The sequence below is a fragment of the Dasypus novemcinctus genome, chromosome 11 (assembly GCF_030445035.2).
Source record: "Dasypus novemcinctus isolate mDasNov1 chromosome 11, mDasNov1.1.hap2, whole genome shotgun sequence".
In the NCBI taxonomy this organism is placed as follows: Eukaryota; Metazoa; Chordata; class Mammalia; order Cingulata; family Dasypodidae; genus Dasypus; species Dasypus novemcinctus.
This window is the reverse complement of record NC_080683.1, coordinates 42,999,784-43,027,730: the sequence shown is the minus strand read 5'-3', so window position 1 is coordinate 43,027,730 and position 27,947 is coordinate 42,999,784. Positions and strand designations below refer to the sequence as shown.

Here is a 27,947-nt window from a genome sequence, read left to right as displayed (position 1 = left end):
AACCTTGATTCATTGACACATCAAGTCACATGTGCTAATAAGCTCCACTTAATGGTTCTTATCTGGGAACAGTGCAGCTCCATAGGGGTGTTTAGAAATGTCTGCAGGCATTTTTGGTTGTCATAAACGGGGGAACACTACTCCTATGAGGCTTGAGGCCAGAAATAGTCTTGTCCAAAATGATAATTTTCCTTACCCCTCAAGATACACTTATACATTCTTAAATACAATTTACTTTCAGGAAAATTTGAGCTAAACTCACTTTATTCTTCAGTTTAACACATTTCTATATTGTACTACTTAGGTGCCTGAAGGTCTGAAAGCGATAAATGATGATTTATCTGTGATGTTTTGATTGTCTTAAAAATAATTATAATTAAAGAATAAAACTAATCTCCAGACTGTCTAGGGAAAACAAAAAAACAAAAAACCCTGTGATCTTAGAGTGGCTGGCAAATATTCTGTAGTGTTGAAATTAATCAAGAGCTTTGACAGCAAAATGCCAAGTATGGCCTTAAAGTGCTTCCTTTTTGGATCAGAGAGAAAAATACTTCCTAGCTTAACCTCCAAGTTTTATAGGGTAAACTGATTATTTCTAGAGTATAATAATGCCTATTACTTGAGCATCTGACAGCATCCAGGACTTCACTGTTTCCAGTGACTGGAAAGCTGTGAATTTCTAGCTGTACTAAAACTTCCAACACCTAAGGTAAGACTCTTAAACACACGCACATCTTTAATACCACCTCTGGATTTTAAAATACTTTGGTTTTAGTGTTACTACCTAAGTCACGTGAGTGCCGAGGAGGCCAAGGCCTGAGCAGCCAACTCTGCCTTACTTCCTGTGGTGCTCTGATTGGACATTATTAATGGAGTACAGTCATTGCAGTTATATTGAGGTATTCCATCCCATCTCACTCCACAAATATTTACTTATATCCAGAATAAATTATACTCAGTGACAGCATTGGACAGTAGTGACAAACAAGTGGATGCCTGCACCCTCTTGAAACTTAGAGTTTTGCAGGACTATGTCTTCGGCACTTACTGCTAAACTTTGTGCTTCAGTAAATTCTATGTAATCCACTGCAGCATACTCTATGTAAATTCTTTGTAACCTACTCCAGCACACTCTGGAATCTGATTCACTTTTTAATGACTTTTTTTTTTTCCTTCAGAAGTATTCAGTAAGTCAGTGCTGGGTTCCGGGAAGTATGACTTCTATTCTGGTAATTATCACCATGATAACCACCAGTCATCACTAAGGGTTCTTTATGTTCCAGAACTTTTGCCCAGGCCAGCAAGCAAATAGTGTTCCTACTATATGCCAGGCACTATTCCTGATATTTTGCTTATATTAATTGACTTAATCCTCACAAGTAATAGCACTTATTTTATCATCCCCATTTTCCAGAGGAGGAATCTGAGGGGAAAGATTAAGAAAATTACCCCAGTTTACACTAATAAACCTTAGATCCGTGATTCCCACCTAGGCATTATGGTACCAGAGAATCTCCTTCCAACCACTAAGCTATAAGCACAAGGACCCTCTAAGTTATTGCCCCAGAATTTCCAGGGGAGGACACTAAAGTCAAATGAGTTAAAGTGTGGCAATCACTGGGGAGTGTTTACAAATCATCCAGTTCTCCTTTTCCTCTGGGCACATGAAAAGATTGTACTTCCCCAGATCCACTGAAATTAGTTGCAACTGTGTGACTTGCTTTGGTCAATGAAATTTGAACATTCAATTGACATGCAATGGAAGCATTAAAATCCTGTTTACAATTCTCTGCTTTCCCTATCCCTGCATTGGTGAAACACTTCTCAAACTGGAGGCTTTGTCACCCTTTTTATTCCAGTGGCTATGTTGGACAGCACCTCTCTGCTAACCTGCATTGGCCATAAAGGCAAAATAAACTTGTTGAGGTAAATTTCTGAAATTTGGGACAGCGGTGGAGGTGGGGAGTGGTGGAGAACAGAGAAATCATAGCATAATCTAGCTTAAATTTAGTAACTTGCCCAAACCCTTAGAGCTTGTTGGTGCTAGATATGTATCTTGATCCAAGTCTCACTGTCCTGACAGCTCATAGTTTTTTCACTTACTGCCTTGTGGGAAACTAGCTTACCTGTTTGTTATTGTAAGTGTTACACCTGTTAAACTTAGCAGTTGTTAGATGTTGCAGTTATTCCCTGTTATTGTAAATGATGTTGCAGTTCAGATAGCAAACAGCTGCTTGGTAGTTTCCCAGTAAATGCGATGGGAAAACTAGGGTTAAGGCTCTCAGTTCCAGAAGCTGTGAGTCCCCTGGTCCCAAGTTTGTCTCCCCTCATCTTCTCTCTACCTTTATTTCTGCATTGCCTTCCCTTCAAGCCAAACTAGTGTGAGCTGAATGCAGCAAGTGGCGCCCAACATGGGGCACGAAGGAAAGAAGGCTGGAAGGGTAGAAGGCTTGCAGCAACTGGTGCCAGACCAGGGACACAAAGAGAAGAAGGATTGCCTCCAGCGAAACTAAAGTTGGTGTAAAAGCGCAGAGCCCTGAGTGGTTTGGAAAGCCTTCGAAGCCCTTGAGGGTTTCTTGTATTTCCCTAGGAGATGGAGAGCGGAATCTACACCTTCTGGGCTGGTGGCAGCTGCTGCAGGACTGTGGGGACAATCTTTCCAGACCAGCGGCTACAGGGAGGCTGTGGTGCTGCCCGGCGCACATGCCGCAGCTCCGAAGCATTTCTGCACAGGGACGTTATGAAAAGGACTTCCAGAGCTGTTTTGAGAAATGAAAGAATGTCCTGTGTAGGTATCAGTTCGCCAGATAAAACCATACCGTGAATGCCATGAATGCCAAAAGATGACAAAAGTTCCTGTGAGACCCAGAACCTCCGGTCATGTAGATGGAGAGATGAACACTTAAAACTGCCTGGCTGGGTCTTACTCTGAAGACATCAAAGTATCTTAACTACAGAACTTGTTCAAGCATGGCATCATAACGCAAGTATGACTTGGGGACAGAAAGATTAAGAAAGAAATTGAGAGGAGGAGCCCAGAAAAAGAGAAGGGCAGGTGCCCCCAAGAGGGTGGGAACCCAGAGTCAAGCCCAAAAGGGTGTAAAAAGAAGGGCATGTGTCCCAAGAGGGCGGGAGCCCAGGGTCCCAAGAGGCCCAAAAGGGTGTCTGTGCAATGTTAGTGTGTGTGGAAAAAGAGAAGGGCAGGTGCCCCAAGAGGGTGGGAGCCCAGGGTCCCAAGAGGCCCAAAAGAGTGTGCAGTGTTAGTGTATATGCTGGAATTGTTCCATTGTGTATGAGAAAGTCAGTGTCCATGTGTGTTGTAATTTTTCAATGTGTGAAAGAAATGTTGAATTATGAAAGGAAGCAATGAAGAATTCTAGATTAGTAAATTTAAAAATGCTTTCATGTTTGTATGGTTGTTCAATGTTAGTGAAAAAGGTGTTTGTGAAACTGCTTTTGGGTTTGTCTGGTTGTTCAGTGTTAGTGTGTGTGAAAAAAGGGCAGGTGCCCCAAGAGTGTGGGAGCATAGAGTCAAGCCCAAAAGGGTGTAAAGAGAAGGGCAGGTGCCCCAAGAGGGTGGTAGCCCAGGGTCCCAAGAGGCCCAAAAGTGTGTTTGTGCAATGTTAGTATATGTGAAAAAAAAAAAAAAAAGGGGTAGGTGCTCCAAGTGGACGGGAGCCCAGAAAGAAAAAGAAAGAGAAAAAGAGAAGGACAGGTGCCCCAAGGAGGGCAGGTGCCCAGAAAGGTGTTTGTTCAATGTCAGTGTGTGTTGTAGTTTTTCCATGTGTGTTGTAATGGTTTTTGTGATATTGTGCTGAATGTTGGTATAATGTGATCTAAAAGAGCTCTATTCAATTGGCCAAAAAATTAAATAAGCACTTATATTATTTAAGTTTCTTAATTAATAGATTTCTTGCTTAAATTGCTTCATAGGATAAAAGGAAAGATGTAAAAGTTAAGTGAATATTGAAAAAGGTAAACGGTTTATGGGAATGCTAACTGAAATTTAAGGTGTATTTTGTCTTAAAATAGTTAATATGGAGATATGTGGGACAGAACTAGTATACATATACCAGCTGTAAAAGTATTATAGTAGCATTCAGTGTGATAATGTGTTTTATAAAAATAAAATAAGCCTGAATGAATACAAAAGTGCAAAAACTGTGTGAAAAGGTCAACAAAGGACTTTTGCAGTTCCTCAAGACTTTCTGCCCTGGCCTGATAGCAATGAATCTGGCTGCATAGAAGAAACCTGTGGCAGTCACTCTACTAAGAAACATCAGAGACAATGGTATTTTAAGGGCCTAGAAAAGGCTAACGATTAGGACAAGCTGCAAGGTCCCTGCTACTCTATCAAATTAATAAGTGTTGTTTGGCTGGTAAGAGTTTGTATTAATTTACCCTGTAAATTGGATGTGGCCAGCATTAATATCGAGTACTGGTTTATATAGTCCTGCCGGTTGGAAATTTTAAGCCCATGAGAAATGAAAGTCTGTTCTGCTAGTTGAAAGTCTTATTGTTTGTTAAAGCTTTATTAATAAAATGTCATTTTTGTAGACTTTGTAAAAACAAAAAGGAGGAAATGTGGAAAACTAGCTTACCGTTTGTTATTGTAAAAGTTACACCTGTTAAATGTAGCAGTTGTTAGATGTTGCAGTTGTTCCCTGTTATTGTAAATGATGTTGCAGTTCAGATAGCAAACAGCTGCTGGGTAGTTTCCCAGTAAATGTGATGGGAAAACTAGGGTTGAGGCTCTCAGTTCCAGAAGCTGTGAGTCCCCTGGTCCCAAGTTTGTCTCCCCTCTTGTCTCCTCTATACCTTTATTTCTGCGTTGCCTTCCCTTCGAACCAACCTAGTGTGAGCTGAATGCAGCACTGCCTCTCTTTTGGTATTGTATGACCTGCAGAAACCCAAACTCAGTTATTGTTCTTTCCTTTTAATTTTGTAAAAGTAAAAAAATTATATAAACAGTCCAATCTGATATCTATAATTAGTCCAGTAGAAGAAAACACTGTCATTCTCTGGTCCATGTGTTTGGGCTTGAGCGTAATGTCATGATCTGCCAGCCTCTTAACAATATTTTCTGTCCTTCTCAATTCAGACATTCACATTCTGGCAGCAAACTATCAGCAATAACATTAGCTAAAGAATGTGAATTTGTCCTGAAGATTACTCAGATTTCTGACTGTGATTATAGTTTTCATGGTGCAAGTTGGTACATAACTTCCTTGTCATTCAAATACTATGATTCTCTTAAGTAATCCCGTATCTGTGCATATATCATTTTCTCTGTATAGCAATCACCAAATTATCCAGGTTCTCATATTTAAATTCAGAGTGACGGGTAGTGGTCCGGAGTGATGGGGAGTAGTGGGAATTTCTAAATTCACTAGCTGAGTATGCTGAGTATGCTAAACAATTTAGCTATGTAGTACTGACTACCATGACAATGAACAAAAGAACCACGTAATATTGTTTACCTTGTTCCTGAAGATTGTCCTCCTGAAGTCTAAAAGAATGGAAAACCTGAGAACCCTGCTTTTTTTGGCATTATTTGAGTTACTGAATAACTTATGGGACATTAGGTGTTAGTGAAAAATAGGAAAGTCAAAGAGGAGGCATTAATCCCTAAATCAGCAGGGTCAACTTTTTAAAGAGTTGGGCATTTTATCTTTAATATTACCTATAAATTGCCTCTCTTTGATTACATTGACTTGGTAAGGTTGCTTTACATTTTACACAAAATTGAATCACAAAATTTCTGACCATTCATTAAATAGCTCTTGAACTTTTTAAAGTTCATTTGTTATAATCTGACCTCATTCCAGAAATGATATAAAGACAATTACTGTCTATATATTCAGTGTTGGCAAATACCTGTTAAATTACACTGAGCTAAATTTTGTGGACTAATCAATGCAATGAATAAAAACTTTTATTTGGAAACATTTATAGATTCCTAAGAATCTATAATTACACAGTTTGTGTAACTGCAAATGATACATGTACATGTCACCCAGTTTTCTCCACTGGTTGCATCTTTTAAATTTATATAGAGAGGAAGGGGCAAGATGGCAGATGAGTAAGGTGTTCCAAGAGTCACCTCTTCCTACAGGCAGTTAGTAATCTAAACAGAACTATCTAGAGCACCTGTTCAGGGAGACCAGGACACCAAAGAGCATCCTGCAACATCCTTGAAGGAATGAAGGGAGGAGACTGCCCATCTGCAGTGAAGTCTGAATAGAACATTCCACATAGCAGAGGCTGGTGCTCATTTTCCACTGGTGGCTCAAGCCACCTTGGGAGCTATCCCATGGTGGGAGTTCGAAGCTCCATTTCCCAAAAAACAGGGGAGGAAGAGACAATTGGCCACGGACTTCAGCTACTGATTAGTAAATTTGGCTGGCTAACTTATAATCCTAGAACAGCTAAAGTTTGAATCTATCCAAGTTGCAAAGATGCCAGTAGCTGCCATTTTAACTCTGCTCCTGGCATGAGGGGAAGCAGGGCTGATTGAAAATCAGTGAAGGTAAGGACTGGCTTCTTTCCACTCCAGTTCAGATTGCAGCCATAACCTGGCTCCAAACCCACCTCCAGCTGAGAGGAAGCTGGGGGCACCTGCACCAGCCTCTCCAAGTAACTGCAGGTGCTTTCAAGTGAGCACAGACTGAATAGTCAGATACCTGGGGCTCCATCCCTGCACTGCAATAGAATAGAAGAGCTATGTTTCCTCAGCCTTTCTGGGCAACAACAGATACTTTCCTCCTGCATGGACTGAACTGTTGGGTGCCTGTGAATACACCCCCATCCCCTATAGGATAGGAGTGGGCTGATGTTTCCTCAGCCTCTCTGGACAAGGGCAGGCACTTTTGGCCTACACAGACTGGACAGTTGGGTGCTTCTGGGTCACCACCCTTTCCCTAATAGCATAGGAGGAAGCTGGTGTTCCTCAGCCTTTCCAGGCAATGGCAAGTACTTTCGGCCTATAGGGACTGAACTGTTGGGTTCCTGTGGATCCACCTGCATGCCTCAGTAGGTTAGGAGGGGATGGGTGTTTCCTCAGTCTCTCCAGGCAACAGCAGGCATTTTTGGCCTACATGGACTGAACTGTTGGCACTTGTGGTCCATTTCCATCCCCTTAGGGGCATAAGGACAGTATTCCCTCAGCCTCTAAAGGCAATTGTAGGTGCATTTGGCCTGTAATGATTAGCTTCTAGGGCACTCCAGAGGGTCCATCCACTCCCCTGGCAGGGGAGGAGGGGGGCTGGTACTATGTCTACCTGGGCAACTGGTCATTTTGGACTCGCATGGCATAGATTAGATTGCTACTCACACCTGCAGCTCCATCCCCATGCCAGGCAGGGGAGGAAGGGGCAGGAAGCTTCATCAGTATCTCTGGGCAACTACAGACAGTCTTGGCCTCCATGACTTGGATTATTGTAAATGACTGCAGCTCTGTGCCTATCCCTGGCAGGGGAGAAAGGTGGGAGACACTTCATTGGTCCCTGGTGCAGTGTTGACAGCATCAGCCTCCAGAGCTTACAGTACAAGTACATCCTTGGCTCCTATTATATAACCAGCAAGGGAGAAAGGGCAAGAAAGCCCTAAACTAAAGAAAGAAACTGCATCCAGAATAAATATATCTAGTAAGCCAGATGCTGGGTCATGAACAAAAAATTAAAACCCATACCAAGAAGCAGAAAGATACGGCCTAGTTAAAGGAACAAGATAAGCGTGAAGATAACATAAAGGAGTTAAGACAACTAATAATGATATTATCTCCTGAATAAATTCAATGGCTATCTAAAGAGACTAAGGATATTAAGAATACACTGGGTGAGAACAAAGAAGAATTTGAAAGCATACATAGAAAAATAGCAGATCTTATGGGAATAAATGGCACAATAATAAATGAAAATAACAGGAGGAGATTGTGGGAAGATTACGATGGACTAACAGAGCTGAGTGTGCTCACAAAAACAACAAAGAAGAGAATGGAAAAGGGGCAGAAAGAATATTTGAAGAATTAATGACTGAAAATTTCCCAACCCTTATGAAAGGCAAATATCACCCAAGAAGGACAATGCATCACAAACAGTAAATCCAAGTAGACTTACCTGAGACATCTATTGATGATTCTGAAAGCAGCAAGAAAAAAGCAAGGCATCATATACAAGGGAAGTTTGATAACTGCCAACCTGTCATCAGAAAACTATAGAGGTGAGAAGAAAGTGGTATGATGTATTTAAGGTACAGTAAGAGAAAACTACCAGCCAAGTATTCTGTATGTGGCAAAACTGTCCTTCAAAAATAAGGGTGACTTCAAGTCTTCACAGACAAATGAAAACTGATAGAATGTTACCAAAAGATCAGAATTACAAGAGATACTAAAGGGAGTGCTGCAGCCTCACAGGAAAAAGGGTGAGAGATTTGGAGAAGAGTTTAGAAATGGAGATTTTTAGAAAGGGTAAACTAAAGGATAAGAAGATAGACAATAGGATGATATGACAACAGAGACCTGAAGGACAAAATGGATGAAGCAAGTCATGGCTTTATGGTAATAATATGGTAAATTAAGCTCCCCAATCAAAAGATGTAGACTGATAGTAGGAATAAAAAATATGAACCGTCTATATGTTGTCTACAAGAGACCCACATCAGACATAAGGATACAACCAGGTTAAAAATGAAAGATTTAGAAAAGGTATTCCATGCAAAAATATTTATGCGCCTAACCTATAAATGCACACACTGGCAAAGCTGAAGGAAGAAATAGATTGTCTCTACAATAATAGTTGGAGACTTAAATACCCCACTCTCAGTATTGGATTGAGCATCTGGACAGAGGATAAAGAAACAGAAAGCTTGAATAATGATAAATGAGCTAGACCTAATAGACATCTGTAGAGCATTACACCCCAAAACAGCAGGGTATACTTTCTTTTCAGGTGCTCATGGATACTTCTGCAAGACAATCTCCGTAAATTTAAAATGATTGAAATTATACAAAACACTGATTATAATGGAATGAAGCTGGAAAGCAATAGTGGACAGAAAAAGGGAAAAATATATATACTTAATATATAATATATATATTTAATATAAAAATATATACTTAAATAATCAGTGGGTCAAAGAAGAAATTGCAATGGAATTCAGCAAATATCTTGAGATGAATGAAAATGAGAACACAACATAGAAAACCTATGGAACACTGCAGAAGCAGTGCTGAGAGGGATATTTACAGCCCTCAGTGCTTACATTAAAGAAAGAAGAGAGCGGTAAATTTGAAGACTTAACTGTGCACCTGGGGGAACTAGAAAAAACAGCAAACTTATCCCAAACCAAGTTGAAGGAAAGAAATAGTAAACTCAGAGAACAAATAAATGATATTGAGAACAAAAAAGCAAAGCAATCAGTAAAACCAAAAGTTGGTTCTTTGAGAAGATCAACAAAATAAAAAAATCCTTAGGCTGACAAAATAAATAAATAAATAAAAACAGAAATGAGAAGGGGGACATTACCACTGACCCTACAGAAATAAGGGAGATCATAAGAGGATACTATGAACAACTGTATGCCAAAACAGTAGACAATTTAGAGGAGATGGGCATGTTCCTAGAAATACACAAACCACCTACACTGACCCTAGAAGAAATAGAAAACCTCAACAAACCAATCAGAAGTGAAGAGATTGACACAGTAATCAAAAACCTCCCAAAGATGAAAAGCCCAGGACCAGATGGCTTCACAGGTGAATTTTACCAGTCATTCAAAGACAATCTAATACCAGTCTTTCTCAAGCTTTTCCAAAAAATTGAACAGGAAAGAATGCTACCAAACTATTTCTGTGGAGCCAGAATCACCCTAATACCAAAACCAGATAAAGATACTACAAAAGTAGAAAATTACAGACCACTATTTCTAATGAGTATTAATGCAAAAATCATCAACAAAATACTGGCAAAGAGAATCCAAAAGCACATTAAAAGAATGACACACTATGATCAAGTGGGTTTTATTCCAGGTATGCAAAAGTGATTCAACACAAGAAAATCAATTAGCATAATAAACCATATTGATAGATTGAAGAAGAAAAATCACATGACTCTTTCAATTGTTGCAGAAAGGTATTTTGTCAAAATACCACCCTGTTTCTTGATTAAAAACACTCCAAAATATAGGAATTTAAGGAAACTTTCTCAATAAGGTAAAAGTGCATATATGAAAAATTCACAGCTAGCATTGTACTCGATGGTGAAAGACTGAAAGCTCTCCCACTGAGATCAGGAGTAAGACAAGGCTGCCCACTGTCACCATTGTTATTCAATATTGTGCTAGAGGTTCCAGCTACAACAGTTAAGGTAGATAAATAAAAGGCACCCAAATAGGAAAGGAAGAAGTAAAATGTTTGCTCTTTGCTGATAACATGATCCTATATCTAGAATTGCCTGAAAAATTCATAACACAGCTACTAGAACTAATAGACAAGGTCAGCAAAGTGGTGGGATACAAGATTAATATGCACAAATCAATAGTGTTTCTTTACTGATATGCAATCAGGGCAAAAATTCCATTTGCAATAGTAACTAAAATATTTAGGAATAAACCAAGGAAGTATTCAGAAAACTACAAAACATTGCTTAAAAAAACTGAAGAAGACATAAATAAATGGAAGGACATTCTGTGTTCATGGATTGGAAAACTGAATATTGTTAAGATGTCGGTTCTACTCAAATTAATTTACAGATTCAATGCAATCCCAATAAAAACCCCAACAAACTTTTTTGCAGAAGTTGAAGAGCCAATATCAAATTTATTTGGAAAGGTAAGGGGCCCCAGATAGCCAAAAATATCTTATAACAGAAGAACTGAGTTGGACAACTTTCACTTCCCAGACTTTAAAACATATAACGTAGCTACAGTGGTAAAAATAGCATGGTGCTGGCCTAAACACAGACCAATGGAACTGAATTGAGAACTCAGAAATAGACCCTCACATCTAAAGTCATGTGACTTTTGACAATGTGGTCAAACCCACCCAGCTGGGCTAAAAGAGTCTATTCAACAAATGGTGCTGGGAGAACAGGATATCAATATCCAAAAGAAAGAAAGAATACCCTTATCTCACACCATATAGAAAAATTAACTCAATGCATCAAGAACATAAATATAAAAGCATCAACAATAAAAGTCCTAGAAAAAAATGTAGAAAAACATTTTCAAGATCTTATGGTAGGTGGTAGTTTCTTAAATCTTACACCCAAAGCACAAGCAACAACAACAAAAAATAGATAAATGGGACCTCCTCAAAATTCAACACTTTTGTACCTCAAATTATTTGTCAAAAGGCTGAAAAGGCAGCCAGCTGAATGGATGAAAATATTTGGCAATCACACATCCAATAAAGGTTTAATATCCATGTTATATAAAAAAACATTCTTCAACTCAACAATGAAAAGACAAACTACCTAATTAAAACATTGGCAAAAGACTTGAAAAGACATTGTCCAAAGAAGAAATGAAAATGGCAAGGAAACACATGAATAAATGTTCAACATCACTAGTGATTAGGGAAATGCAAGTCAAAACTACAATGAGATATCATTTCACAATTTTACTGACTTCTATTAAAAAGTTGGAAAATAGTAAATGTTGGAGAGGATGTGCTAATTCACTCTTGATGAAAACACAGAATAGTACAGCCACTGTGGAGGACTGTTTGGCAGTTCCTAAGGAAGTTGAATATAGACTTGCCGTGTGACCCAGCAATATCATTACTAGGTATATACCCAGAAGAAATGAGAGCAGAGATACAAACAGACATCTGCACACCAATGTTCATAGCAGCATTATTCATGATTGCCAAGTTAAAAACAATGCTGGTGTCCATCAACTGTTGAATGGATACACAAATTGTGATGTATATACGTGATGAAATATTATGCAGTGGTAAGAAGAAATGAAGTCATGGTCCATATGACAACATGGGTGAACCTGGGGGACATTATGTTGTGTGTAGCAAACCAGATACAAAATAACAAATACTGTCTGATTGTGCTATTATGAAATAAATATACTATGTAAACTCGTGGAGTTAATAATTAGAATACAGGTCACCAGAAAATGGAAGGAGGGTAGAGTATGAAAAGCTGAGGGCTAATCTGTGGAGAATTGGTAAAAAGGTTCTTCATAAATCTTTGGAAATGAATAAAAATGGTTAAATCATATCATCGTGTTTGTAACTAACAGTGGTATTGTATGGGGATAACAGTGGTTAAAAGGAAAGTCAAAGGTCAAGTATATTACTAGAAGGAAAGCTAAAAACTTTGTATGACTATAAAATAGTAAGTCCTCACACACACAAAAAAAAACTATGGTTGATATTGAATATATAAGACTTTTTACAAAATATAAATACAAATATATTTAAGAGAAGGAAAAAGAATAGCAGCTATGTATGGCAGGCAAGAGAGAAATTGAGAGGTGATCAGTTTTGTTTTTTTGTTTATTATTACTATTGGAATACTAAAAATGCTCTGGGAGTCATTGGGGTAATGAATGCACAAGCATGTGATTACACCTAATAGCATTGATTGTACTCTTAAGATAGATTTATACTTTATTAATATGTATCAATAAAATTGGAGAAAAAAAGAAAAGTTAAGAGAATTAATAAAATATACCCAAGAAATGAAAGAAATTAAGTAAAAGCAAATTTAATGAAAATAAATATACAACAGGATTAAAAAATACACAAGAGGCATATGACAGCAGATTTGTGGAGGCAGAAGAAAGGATTGGTGGCCTTGAAGACATGGCCTCCAAAAGCAAACATACAAAAGAATAAAGAAAATGGGGTAAAAAAATGGAATAGGGTCTCAGGGAACTAAATTGCATGAAGGGATGTGCAAACATGCATGTCATGGGTGTCCCAGAAGTAGAAGAGAAGGGAAAAGGGGCAGAAGGAATATTTGAAGAAATCATGATAGAAAATTTCCCAACCCTATTGAAGGACATAAATATCTGTGTCCAAGAAGCACAACACGCTCCCATCTGAATAAATCCATGCAGACCAACTCTAAGACACTAATAACAATGTCAAATGCCAAAGAGAGGATTCTGAGAGTAGCAAGAGAAAAGCAATACATAGCCAATAAGGGATAACCAATAAGATTAAATATCAAGTTCTCATCAGAAACCATTGAAGCAAGAAGGAGGTGGTATGATATATGTAAAATACTGCAAGAGAAAAACTGCCAGCCAAGAATCTTAAATCTGGCAAGATTATCTTTCAGAAATGAGGGCAAATTTAGAATATTCACAGATGGACAGAAACAGAGAGTTTGTAACCAAGAGACAAGCTTTGCAGGAAATACTAAAGGGAGTGCTGCAGCATGAAAAGACAGAAGATAGGCTTGAAAGAGAGTCTAGAAATGAAGATTATATTGGTAAAAGTAACTACAAATGTAAAAATGGTGGTGAAAATAAATTGACCGATAAAACCCAAAGGTCAAAATGGGTGAAATAAGAACTGTCTTTACAGTTACACCATTAAATGTTAATGATTAAACTTCCCAATCAAAAGATACAGACTGGCAGAATGGATAAGAAAATATGAGCCATCTATATGCTGTCTTCAAGACAAACTCTCATCTGAGACACAAGGATACTAATAGATTGAAAGTGAAAGGCTGGAAAAAGACATTCTATGCATGCAGTAAACAAAAAAAGAAAAAAATCGAGTAACTATACTTAAATTGAAAGAAATAGACTTTAAAAGCAAAACAGTTATTAAGACAAGGAAGGACATTACATATTAAATAAAAGGGGCAATCCACCAGGAAGAAGTAGTAATCATAAATGTATCTGCACCTAATCAGGATGCCCCAAGATACATGAGACAAACACTGCCAAAACTGAAGGAAGAAATAGATAACTCTACAATAATATTTGGAGACCTTAATACACACTCACAACATTGGATAAAACATCTGGACAGCAGATCAATAAAGAAACAGCTTGAATAATAAGATAAATGTACTAAACCTAATAGACATACACCAAACATTGGACCCCCAAACAGCAGGATATACATGCTTCTCAAGTACTCATGGATCTTTCTCCAGGATAGACCATATGGTTGGGTCACAAAGTAGATCTCAGTAAATTCAACAAGGTTGAAATTATACAAAACATTTTTTCTAATCACAATGGAATAAAGTTGGAAATCAACAAGAGGTGGAAAAGGGGAAATGCACAAATATAGGGAGATTAGACAAAGCACTCTTAAATTATCGGTGGGTCAAGGAAGAAATTGTGAGAGAAATCAATAAATATTTCTAGATGAATGAAAAGAAAACAATATATCAGAACCTATGTGATGCAACAAAGGCAGTGCTGAAAGGGAAATTTATAACCCAAATTCTTACATTAAAAATGAAGAAAGAGCTACAATTAAGGACTTAACTGCACACCTGGAGGAACTAGAAAAGCAAAGCAAGCTATTCCCAAAGCAAGTAGAAGGAATGAAATAATAAGAGCAGAAATAAATGAAATTGAGAACCAAAAAAGAAAAAAAAATTTTTTTTTAAAAAGTTGGTTCTTTGAGAAGATTAACAAAATTGATTGACAAACCCTTAGCTAATCTGACAAAGAAAAAAAGATGATACAAACAAAATATGAAAATAGGGACATTACTACTGACCCCACAAAAATAAATCATAAAATGATAGTATGAACAACTGTACCAACAAACTAGGCAATGTAGGCAAAAGGGAAAAATTTCTAGGAATGTATGAACAACCTGAAGTAACCCTAGAAGAGACAGAAGATCTCAACAATCTAATCACAAGAAATTGAAACATTCCTCACACAACTCCCCAAAATGAAAAACCCAGTACCAGATGATTTCACAGGTGACTTCTCCCAAGCATTCAAAGAAGAGTTACTACTGTTCTTACTCAAGCTCTTCCAAAAATTTAAATGAGGAGAACTACCTAACTCAGTCTATGAAGCTAATATCACCCTAATACTAAAGCCCAGTGAAGATATTATGAAAAAAGATTATAGACCTATTTCTCTAATGAATACAGATGCAAAAATCCTCAAAATCTTGCTAGTCAAATCCAACAACACATTAAAAGAATTACTCATCATGATAAGTGGGTTTTATACCAGGCATGCATGCAAGAATGGTTCAACACAAGAAAATCAATCAGGGTAATACACAACAGTAATAAGAAAACATATGATCTATCAATTGATGCAGAAAAGGCATTTTGTAGAATTTTTGATAAAAATACTACAAAATATAGGAATTGAAGGGGACTTTCTCTACATGATAAAGGCCATGTATGAAAAATGCACAGCTAACATTGTACTCATTGGTGAAAGACTGAAAGCATTCCTGTTGAGATCAGGGACAAGTCAAGGATCCCCACTGTCAGTATTGTTCAATATAGTGCTAGAGGTTCTAGCTACAGCAACCAGGCCAAAAACAAACAAAAAATGCATCCAAATAGAAAAGGAGGAAGTAAACCTTTTGCTATTTGTAGATAATATGATTCTATACATACATTGAAAGTCCCAAAAAATCTATAACAAAGCTGCTGGATATAATAAATGATTTCAGCAGAGTGGTAGGATACAAGATTAGTATTTAAAAATCAGTGTTTCTATACACTAGTAATGCACAATCTAAGGAGGAATTCAGAGAAAAATTCCATTTACAATAGTGACTAAAAGAAGCAAATATTTAGGAATAAACTTAACCAAGGACATAAAGGAATTGTATTCAGAAAACTATGATGCACTGCTAAAAGAAATTTTAAAAGACCTAAATAATTTGAAGAACATTCCATGCTCATGGATTGGACAACTAATAAATACCATTAAAATGTCAATTCTACCCAAATTGATATTCAGATTCACTGTAATCCAGATAAAAATTCAACAGCATTTTTAAAAACAAATTGAAACACAATTATCAAATTTGTTCAGAAGGGTAAGGGGCCCCAAATAGCTAAAACATCTTAAAAAGGAAAAGCAAAGTTGGAAGACTTCTATGTCTAGACTTCAAAATCATATTACCTAACTACAGAGGTAAAAACAGCATGATTCTGGCATAAAGATAGACATATAGACCAATGAAACAAAATTGATGGTTAAGAAAATGACCCTCACATCTCTAGTTGGGTGATTTTTGACAAGCCTGTCAAACCCACCCTGCTTGGACAGAACAGTGCATTCAGCAAATGGTGCTGGGCGAACTGGATATTCATAGCCAAAATAAAGAGGACCCCTATCTCATACCTTATGCAAAAATTAACTCAAAATGGATCAAAGACCTAAATATAAAAAGCAAGAGCCATAAAGCTCCTAGAAGAAAATGGAGGAAAACGTCTTCAAGATCTGGTAATAGTTGGTGCATTCTTAACTTTGCACTGAAAGCATGAGTAATGAAAGAAAACATGGATACATGGGATCTCCTCCAACTTAAACATTTTTGTGATTCAAAGGACTTCATCAAGAAGGTGAAAAGACAGCCAACTCAATGGGAGAAAAGATTTGGAAACCATATATCTGATTAAATTTTGATTTCCATTCTGTATAAAGAGATCATACAACTCAACTATAAAAGTATAAGCAATCCAATTTAAAAATGGGCAAAAACTTTAAATAAACATTTCTCCAAAGATGAAATACAAAATGCCAAAAAGCATTTGTGAAAAATATTCCATATCACTAGCTATTAGGGAAATGCAAATCAAAACAATGAGATTTCATCTCAGATCTCATGGAATGGCATTATGTAAAAATCAAAGCAATAAGTGGTGGATAGGATAAGGAGAAGTAAGAACAGTCTTTCACTGTTGGTGGGATTTTAAAATGGTGCAGCCTCTTTGGAAGACAGCTTGGCAGTTCCTCAAGAAGCTAAATATAGAACTGGCATATGATCCAACAATTCCTCTACTAGGAATATGTCCAAAAGAACTGAAAACTGAGACATGAGCAGACATCTGTACACCAATGTTCATAGCAGTGTTATTCACAATTGCCAAAAGATGAAAACAACCCAAGTGCCCCTCAACCAATGAATGGATAAGCAAAATGTGATATATACATGTGATGGAATACTATACTACAATAAGATGAAATGAAATTGGAACACATATAACATGGATGAATCTTGAAGATATTATGCTAAGTGAAATAAGCCAGATGCAAAAGGACAAATATTGCTTGGTCTTACTAATATGAGCTAAATATGAAGAATAAACACATAGAGTTAAAACCTACAGTATAGGTTATTAGGAGAAAAGTGTGGGGCTGTAAAATGAGTACTGATAATATGTGTAGAATTTTTAATTAATTTGTGAATGTGTGCAAATGGGTAGAGTTGATGGTAATATTATAGTGAGTATCAGCTGGTTTATAAAGGAGATTGTGGCTGAAAATGGTAGTCTGGGCATGCAAATGTCAATTGAAAAAAAGCTAGAGAATAATCTAGGGACTCAATAACACAGTGAACCCAGAGGTGGGTGAGAATTATAGTTAATAATACAAATACAAGAATGTCCTTTTTTGAACTACAATGGATGTACATCACTATTGCAGGGTGGTGGGAATGTGGAGAAGCATGGGAAAATAAAACTAATGTAACTATGGACTATAGTTAACAGGAGTACTGCAATATTCTTGCATCTATGCAATGATGTACTGTGTTAATAATTGTGAGGGATGGAAAAAAATATTCCAAATATGTATGGACCATAGTGGTAATAGTCTGATGATGTTATCTCATAATCTATAACAAATGTTCCACAACAGTGTGCTGGTGAAGGGTTGTTGTAAGGGAATTCTACACGTGTGCATGATTATTTTGTAATTTCACAACTTCTATATAAAAGTGTATTTTAAAAGTTATAAAACTATATAGCCAGTAACAGAACCAGGAAATTAACAATGATATACTGTGGGTGTGTAGTTCCGTGCCATTTTATTACATGTGTAGATTGAAAAACCACCACTTCAATTAATATAGTCTATTCCATCACAAAGATCTCCCTCTCTATAGTCACACCCACTCCCTTCTCTCTACCATTGCTGATTCCTGGCAACCACTATTCTGTTCACCATCTTTAAATTTTTTTCGTTTTGTGTTATATTAAATGTATTGTTTTTATAACATAAATTTTTAAAAAGCTATTTCCCATTTGTTATCTGATAGGTTTTCAGAATATTGAGATTATTATTCATATTAAGCTATGAGGATTTGTATACAAATTTATTCTGGGATGCTGTTTTCAATTTTTTCTGTAATCTATATGCATATTAAGCATTTTATGTTTCAGAAGATGAAAATTTTCTTGATGACTTGAACTGCATCAGTATTTTCTGTTAATATTAGCAACTAGCAAATAAAGCCTTTTGTTTTTGGGTTCTTGGAGTGGGGATTTGATGTAATTGCAAATATGACTTTTTAAAACATTTTATTTTTTAAAAGAAGCTTCAGGTTACATAAATGTTGCATCTAAAATATAGGGGGATTTCCATATACCCTCCTTCTCCCCCTCCAATGGTTTTCCCCATTAACAACATCTTTCATAAGTGTGGTACGTTCATTACAATTGAACACATATTGAAGCATTGCTACTAAACATGGTCAGTAGTTTACATTATAGTTTACATTTTGCACTGCACAGTTTTATAGGTTTTGACAAAGTGTATAATGGCTTGTATCTGTCATTGCAGTGTTATTCGGAACAATTCCAGTGTCCCAAAAGTGCCCCATGTTACACCTATTCTTTCTTCCCCACCTCACCCCCTGTCCAAACCTCTGGTGACCACTGCCTTTATAGCAATGTTACAAGTTCTTCCATTGCTAGTATAATAAGTCTACTTTACTTCACAGTTGCATTCCTCCCTTATGTTTGTTCATTCCTCAATCTTGAGTATTTTATGGTGGTGATGCCTGCTGTATTTCTACTGAGAGGGGTCTTAGATCCCATGTGTAGGTGGGTGAAACCATCTTGTTTGCAGATGTAGATACTTTGTTTTTGGGGTGGGCATTGTCCATCATCATCTTTTATTAGTTATCAAGGGTGAGTCCAATGAACTAGAAAGTAGGTGTTGCAATTCTGCTGAGATTCAGGGCTCAGCCCACATATGAACAGACCAAAGATTTACGACTCTGGAACATACATTTAAGGAGTATAGTTCTAATTATAGGTTCAAATAAAAGGGGCAGACAAGCCATGTGTAGAAAAATTTTAAATGAGTCTCACTCTGATACAGTGGGGAACATATATTCCAAGGTAAGGCCCTCTGGCAGTATGCCAAATTCCTGAGATTGTGTGCCTTGCCTGTAGTATCTGGATGTCTCTGGAGCCATCAGGAGCACTCCTGCTTGAGGCACTGTTTACTGTTTAGTTGGAAAAAGACCTTGACTAAATGGGGGAAATATTAAATACAAATGAGTTTTTATGGTAAAGGTTTTCAAAGTGAGTTGGGGGATCATTCCAGAGTTTATGCTTATGCATGTCTCAGGAGGATCTCATGAACAGCAAATACAACAACTTTAAAAAAATCTATGTTTTGATGTTCCATTTAGAACATTGTGGTCATTCACAGTATTGAGCTTATTTAAATGTGTATTATTTAGTAGAATTTCACAGGAGAAAAATGCATGCAAGATATATTCGTTATTATCTTTATTAGAAATCTTTTTGTGCCCTATTATTTGTAATAATTCCCCCATGTTCAGTAAATAAATCTCTGACTAGGTTACAGTCTATAATTAGGAATATATAGATGAACAATTGGCAAATAGATCATCATCATGCCCAAGACTGAAAAGACTCCTTGACAAAGAACAGAAGGGAGCAGAGCACTTAGAGTAAGCACAGGCAACATTACCTCTAATAAGAGAGAAGTGAAACAAGACACCAAATTTCAAACACAAGTAGGGATTTGGTAGTTCTTGACCTTTTCTACAGGGAAGAGGCTTGAACGTGTACAGGACTTGAAATGGCAGCCTCAGAGAAGTAGTGCTTCTGAAGAGGATTTTCTGTTGATAGAAGAGTTTGTATTTATTGGACATGAGGCAGTGGAGGGAAAGAAGGAAATAAAAGATAATTAAAGATCCAATTGAAACAATAGGACACCAACATTTAAACCTTCCTTCCACCACATCCATAAAAAATAAAATCTCCACAGAAAAATGGGAACTTAAAAAAGAGAGTGCTCTTGAACTGGTAAGCCTAGCCACAAAATGAGTAAGAATTAAAAAGTTCAGGTTATATCCATACAGAACAAAAAGAACATGTGACAAATGGATCAAAAATAACATTGAAAACTATACTCTAATTAAAATTTTGATAAATTTTAAAAAGGCAATTCTAAACATTGGAAGGGCGCACTAAATACTAGGGAGAATTGTCCCAGAATAATCAACTCTAAGGCATATACTCAATTCTATTACTTTAAAGATAAAGAAAAAAATCCCCAAGGACTCTAGGCAGAAAGTTGAAATAATTTTAAATAGATAATCCAACTGGCACCTTACTTTTCATAAATAGCATATAAAATAGAGCAATAGTAGATAAGCATTTTCAAGAAATTTGAGGGAAGAAAATATGAACCAAAGATATTTGATCCAACCAATCAGTCAGGTTAGGACTAGGGTTAGGGTTAGGGTAATAGGAAAAGTTTTGGATGTACCAGAACTTAGAAAATACAATATACTTGTGCTTTTCTTGGGGAAATCTATTAGAGGAAAAGCGTCATCTAACCAAAAGATATCAGAAAAGGACTGATAGTGAAAATTTCATACGTTTAATTGAGAACTAAGATTAAGGATGGAGCCATGAGCTAAAGAGTGTATGAAAAATTTGTTCTGATAAAGTAGAGAAAATAAAACTTAAAAATGCGACAAAAAGGAAATAAAAGGGAAAAGTTAAAATAATTGGCAGTTGTATAATATTTGGATGTCAAAGGATACCATTTCAAACTGACAGTAAGTAGTTAAGTAAGAAAAAAGGAGATTAAGGATGCTTAAAAAATCTATTAAATACAAATATGACCAATAAGATAAAATACAAACCATTTTAAAATTCAAAAGATATTTTTCAAAGCAAAGAGAGCGCACTTAATATAGACAAGTGCAGTAAATATACTATAGTATAGTACTTACAACGTAAGATAATATGACAGATCTATGTCTAAATTTAATATCAATAAATGTGAGCAGGCTTATTTTCAAATTATCTCATAAAGCAAAACCCTAATCCATGGAATAACAAAAGCACCCTAAAGAACAGTGATTTGAAGATGCTAAAAATAAATTGATGGGCAAAGATGTACCAGGAAAATGGAAACAATAAGAAAGCAGAAGGTTATAATACTAATACTGACAAAGTAGACTGAAACTCAAAAATAATTTTATAAAGACAAAGAACTATTCATAGTATTAAAAGCTACATATGTACCCAAAAACACAACAATCAAATACAAAAAGTACAAGAATTTGATGGAAAATTCTAATAGCAGGAGACTTTAAGTCACCACTCTTGGTACAAGACAAGTCAAATGGATGCAAAATAAATGAATTTATAAAAGATCTAAACAACATAACATGGCAGACCTTTTGGATATACATTGAACTCTACATACTCTGAATAGAGAATATGCTTTCTCAAGTGCACTTGTATCATTCACAAAAATTGATCATATACTAAGGGGGCAGCATACTTTTTCTGTAAAGGGCCAAATAAAAAATATTTTAGGATTATGGGCCATATAGTCTCTTATTTAACTATTCAGCCTTGCTATTAGGACATGAAAGCAATCAAAGACAATACATAAATAAATGAGCATAACTGTATTCGAATAAAATTTTATTTACAGGAACTTCCAGTCCCCACTCAGCATAAAATGCACATATCCTGGCCCCCCACCTAGCAACAGAAGGTAAACTTATTACTCCCCCAGAACACATAGAAATCCTTCTAACAAGACTGTGTTAGCAATACTCTGATAGCAACACCCAAAAAGGATGGACGAAGACCCACTGACAGTAAAAGGCCAGAGCAAACACTCATTCCCCACTTGACCTGAGACTCCCATCCCCCACTGAGAGATAGTGGGCATCTGGTTGGCTCTGGCAAGGGGAATCTCAAACAGAATATGAACCCACTCAGGAAACTTCATTCCCACATGAGTGTGACACTCCTTCCCTACTCAGAAATTCTGTACAACCTGGGAGCACCAACAAAGGGGAAATTCTATCAAAATAAGTGACCTGGCAATTACTTATCCTCCAGGACCTGAGACTTCCTTCCTCACTGGGAGGAACTGGGCAGGTAGGCAACCTGGAAAATTGGGTCACATAGCAAGAAGTATCCAGCTAAGGAAGTACTCTTTCCCCACCAGCCTGAGACTTCTTTACTCCACTGATAGACACCAGGTATCTAGCAAGTAAGAGGGATTCTTTCAAAAGTAGCCTGCCAGACTTTGTTTCTGCAGGGCACAGTCTCTGTTCCCCCTCCTAGAATTGAGATAACAAGATAGAATCAGTGGACTTCAGGACAGATCAATAGAATTTACCCAATCTGAGTAACAGAGGTAAAGCAAACTGGAAAAAAAAAATAGCCTCAGCAATCTGTAAGACTTTAACAAAAGATACAACATTTGTATGATGGGAGTACCAGAAGAAAGGTAAACAGTAAGTGGAGCTGAAAGAGTATTCAGGAAAATAATGCCTGTAATCTCCCTAATATGGTGAAATGCATAAACACACTGATTCAAGAAGCTGAGAGAACCCAAAATGAGATAAACCTAAAGAAATCCACTCCAAAACACATCATAATTCAACTTCTGAAAATTAAAGTCAAAGAAAATTCTTGAAGGGAACCAGAAAAAAATGACACATTACTTAGAGAAAAATAGATATTCAAAAAAGAGCGGATTTCTTACCCAAAACTATGATAGTCAGAAAAAGTATCACAATGTTTTCCAAATGCTAAAATTCTATGGTGAAATTATCTTACAAAAATAAAAGGAGGGGAGGAAACAAAGACGGCAACAGAGTGAGCCTAGAGTCAGCTTGTGCTACAGGGCAGTTAATAATCAACCAGAGCTATCTAAAGCACCAATTGGGGTGCCCAGGGGACCAGAAGAGCATCCTGCAATGTCCTTGAAAGTATGGGAGAAGGAGACTGCCCATCTGTAGAGCAGATTCATGAGTACAGCCCTCCACCCTGTGGAGGCTGGTGCCCGAAGTGGCTTGGCTGGAGCTGGAAACTCCATTTCCCAAAAATGAGGAAGACATGGTATGGCACCCACTTCAGCTACTGATTAGTAAATCCAATTGGTTAAAGTATAATCCTAAGAACAGTTAAAGTTTAAACCTGCCCAAGTGAGAAAAAGTCCAGAAGCCATCATTTTAACTCCATCCCTGGCATGAGGGGAAGCAGCGCTAATGGAAAATCATGGTGCTGGGAGGGACTGGCTTCTTTCCACCCAGATCAAATTGCAGCTGTAGCCTAAACCCCAGCCCACCTCTGGCAGGGAGGAAGCTGGGGCGACTTGCACCACCTCTCTGGGAAGCTCAAGCCATGCTGCAGAGGCCAGTGCCCATCCTACTCTAGCAGCACAAGCCACCTCAGGAGCTATTCCATGGCTGGAATTGGAAGCACCATTTCCCATAAAAGGTGGAGGAAGAGACAGTTGTCCACTAACTTCAGCTACTGATTGGTGGATTCAACGGGCTAAAGTATTATCCTAGGAACAGCTAGGGTTTGAACCTGTCCAAGTTGGAAAGAGGCCAGTAGCTGGCATTTTGACTCTACCCCTGCAAGAGGAGAAGCTGGGCTAACTGAAAATCACAGTGAATTTAGGGACTAGATCATTTCCACCAAGATCTGACTGCAACTCTAGCCTAGGCTCCAGTCACACCTACAGCAGGGAGGAAGCTGGCAAAACTGCACAGACTCTGCAGGCATCTGCAGGTGATTTCAGCCAACATAGACTGAATAATTGAACAGTTGGGCTGCATCCCTGCACTCCAATAGGTTAGGAGAGGAGCTGTGTATCCTCAGCCTCTCCTGGCAACTGCAGGCATTTTCAACCCACTGGAATTGATTTTCTGAGTCCTTCCAGTCCATCTTCATCTCTGCCTACCCATAGAATAGGAGGGAACTAATGTTCCCTTAACCTTTCAGGGCAACTGCAGGTGCTTTTGGCCTGCACAAACCTGACCATTGGGCACCTGTGGCCCCATTTCCACCCCCAAGTAGGACAAGAGAGAGATTGTGTTTGCCCAGCCTCTCTTGGTAACTGTAGGTGCTTTTAGCCATGCAGCCTGGACTGGTGAAACAGTGAGGGTTTGAAGCTGTCCAAGTTGGAAAGAGGCCAGTAGTTGCCATTTTGACTCTACCCCTGGCGTGAGAAGCTGGGTTAACCAAAAATCACAGTGAAGTTAGGGTCTGGCTCCTTTCCACCAAGATCTGACTGCAACCTTAACCTAGGTTCCTGCCCCACCTTCAGCAGGGAGGAAACTGGCAAAACTGTGTGGATCCACCCCCACCCCCACCCCCAATCGGAAAGGAGGGAGCTAGTGTTTCCACAGTCTTTCTGGGCAATAGCAGGCACCTTTGGCCTGCACAGACTCCTGCACAGACTGGACTGTTGGATGCCTATGGATCCACCCATATCCCCAACAGAATAGGAGGGGTCTGGTGTCTCCACAACCTCTCCAGCAACAGTGGATACTTTCAACATACAGGGACTGAACTGTTGGGTGCCTGTGGATCCAACCCCATGCCCTAATAGGACAGGAGGGTACTGGACTTTCCTCAGCCTCTCTGAGCAATGGCAGGTACTTTTGGCCTACAGGGGCTTAAATGTTGGGTGTTGATTCCATTCCCACCCCCTAAGGGTAGAAGGGACAGTACTCCCTCAGCCTCTCAAGGCAACTGCAGGTGTATTCAACCCATACAGATTAGACTGTTAGGCACTCCAGAGGGTCCATCACCACTCCCAGCAGGGAGGGGGACCAGTGCTACATCAATTTAAGTGGGCAACTGTGGTCATTTTGGACTCACATGGCATAGATTTCTACCCTCAACTACAGTGCCATCCCTGCCCAGGAAGGGGAGGAAGTGGTGTGAAGCTTCATCAGTCTCTCTGAGCGGCTTCAGATAGTCTTGTTCTGTACAACTTGGATTATTACAGATGGCTGCAGCTCTGTCCCTGCCCCTGATATAGGACAAAGCTGGGACAAGCTTCATTAATTCCTGGGGCAATGTGGGTAGCTTCAGTCTCCATAGCTTACAGTACCAATGACAATCTTAGCTCCTACTTCACAACCAGCAAGGGAGAAAAAACAAGAAAACCCTAAACTAAAGGAAAAAACTTCACCCAGAATAAATATATCTAGTAAGCCAGATGTGAAGACACCAACAAAAACTTACAATCCATACCAAGAAACAGGAATATATAGCCTAGTTAAAGGAACAAGATAAGCCTACAAATAACAAAGGAATTGAGACAACTGATCATAGATGTTAAAAAAAAAAACTCCTTAATAAATTCAATGAGATAGCTAAAGAGGTTAAAGACATTAAGGTGACACTGGGCAAGCAAAAGAATTTGAAAGCATACATAATAGATTTATGGGAATGAAAGATACAATAAATGAAGTTAAAAATATACTGGAGGTATATGACAGATTTGAGGAGGCAGAAGAAAGGATCCGTGAGCCTGAGGATGTGGCTTCTGAAAGTGAACATACAAAAGAACAGATGAAGAAAACAATAGAAAGAATGAACAGAGTCTCAGGGAACTCAATGACAACAAAAGACATGCAAATATATGTGTCATGGGTGTCCCAGAGGGAGAAGAGAAGGGGAAAGCAGCAGGAAGAATATTTGAAGAAATAATGGTAGAAAATTTCCCAGCCCTATTGAAGTACATAGACATCCATGTCCAAGAAGTACATTGTACTCCCATCAGAATAAATCTGAATAGACCAACTCCAAGATAAATACTAATCAGAATATCAAATGCCAGAGAGAGGATTCTGAAAGTAGCGAGAAAAGCAATGCATAACACATAAGGGATACCCAATAAGATTAAGTGCTGATTTCTTATCAAACCATGAAGGCAAGATGGCAGTGGCATGATATATTTAAGATGCTGCAAGAGGAAAAACTGCGAGTCAAGAATTTTATATCTGGAAAAATTATCTTTCAAAAATGAGGGCAAGTTTAGAATATTCACAGATAAACAGAAACTGAGAAAATTTATATAAAAAAAAAGACCAGCTTTGCAGGAAATACTAAAGGGAGTGTTACAGCCTGAAAAGAAAAGAGAGGAGAGAGAGGCTTGGCAGAGTCTAGAAATGATGATTATATCAGTAAGAATAACTAAAAGTGTCAAAAGAGTGATGAAAATAAAATGACAGATGTAACCCAAAGGTCAAAATGGATGAAAAGGGAAAGGGTGGAAAGTGTGGGTAGCAGGGCATATGGGAATCCCTTAATATTTGTTTATGTAACATTTTATGTAAACTAAGTATCTTTTAAAAATAAAAATATATATTAAAAATTTTTTTTAACAAATACAATTGACTTTTATATATCGACATTGTTTCCTGCAAATTTTCTGAGCTCTCTTATTAGTCTAATAGATTGTTGTGGATTCCTGAGAATTTTCTTTACATGATTATATGAATTTCAAAACAAATGACAAAATGTATTCTTTTACAATCTGTATTATTTTTATTGCCTAATTGCATTTGCTGTAACCTTTAATACAATGTTTAATAGAAGTGGCCACAATAGAAAGTTTTCTTTTGCTGGTCTAAGGGAAAACTCATTCAATCTTTTAGCATTAAGAATGATGGTATTGGGGTATTGGAATTGTCCTGCATGACATCGCAGTGATGGATACAGGCCATTATACATTTTGTCAAAATCAATAAAATTGTTTGATGCAAAGTATAAATTAATGTAAACTATACTCCATGGTTAGTAGCAGTGCTTCCATATATGTTTATCAATTGTAACAAATGAACCACACTAATGAACGATGTTGTCAATGGGGCAAAGTATGTGTGAAGGGTGTAGTTTATTGGAATCTCCTGTATTTTTGATGTAACATTTATGTAATCTAACAGTTCTTTTAAAAATAAAAAAAACTCAAAAAAGCTAAAAAATAATAAAAGTATGCCTATTAAATCACATTGCTTTTATTATTAATGAAATTTTCTGGTCAAAGTAAAATTAGTTTTTATATAATTAAATAAAAACATTAAAAAAAGAAAAAAGATGGATGAAATAAGAACTGCCTTTACAGTAATGTTAATGGATTATACTCCCCAAACAAAAGACACAAATTGGTGGAGTGGATAAGAAAATGTGAACCATCTCTATGCAGTCTTCCAGAGACTCACCTTAGACCAAAGGATACCAATTGATTGAAAATGAAAGGTTGGAAAAAGATATTCCATGCATGCAGTAACCAAAAAAAAAAAAAAAAAAAAAAAGCAGGGTTACCTATACTTACATCAGATGAAATAGACTTTAAAAGCAAAGTTATTGGAGACAAGGTGGGGCATTAATTACATATTAATAAAAGGTATGATTCACCAGGAAGAAATAACAATCATAAATGTATATGCACCTAACCCAGGATGCCCCAAGATACATAAGGTAAACACAGGCAAAATTGAAGGGAGAAAGAGACTTCTCTACAATAATAGTTGGAGGCTTGAATACACCACTCTCATCATTGGCTAGAACATCTGGGCAGAGGATCAATAAAGAAACAGAGAGCTTAAATAATATGATAAATGGACTAAAGACCTAATAGACATATACAGAACATTGCACAACAAAACAGCAGAATATGCACTCTTTTCAAGTGCTCATGGATCTTTCTCC

General features: G+C 37.5%; 1 protein-coding gene across 1 annotated transcript in view; it reads left to right on the top strand.

The window, feature by feature from the left end:
- The window catches only part of LOC111761755 (putative uncharacterized protein encoded by LINC00472), a 72,268-nt gene extending 44,696 nt beyond the window's left edge, over window positions 1-27,572 (top strand). The window contains exon 3 of the mRNA XM_071218545.1: window positions 1,860-27,572. The gene's annotated coding sequence lies outside the window, so the exon portion shown is untranslated. The remainder of the gene's footprint in view (window positions 1-1,859) is intronic.
- The last annotated feature ends 375 nt before the right edge of the window (window positions 27,573-27,947 follow it).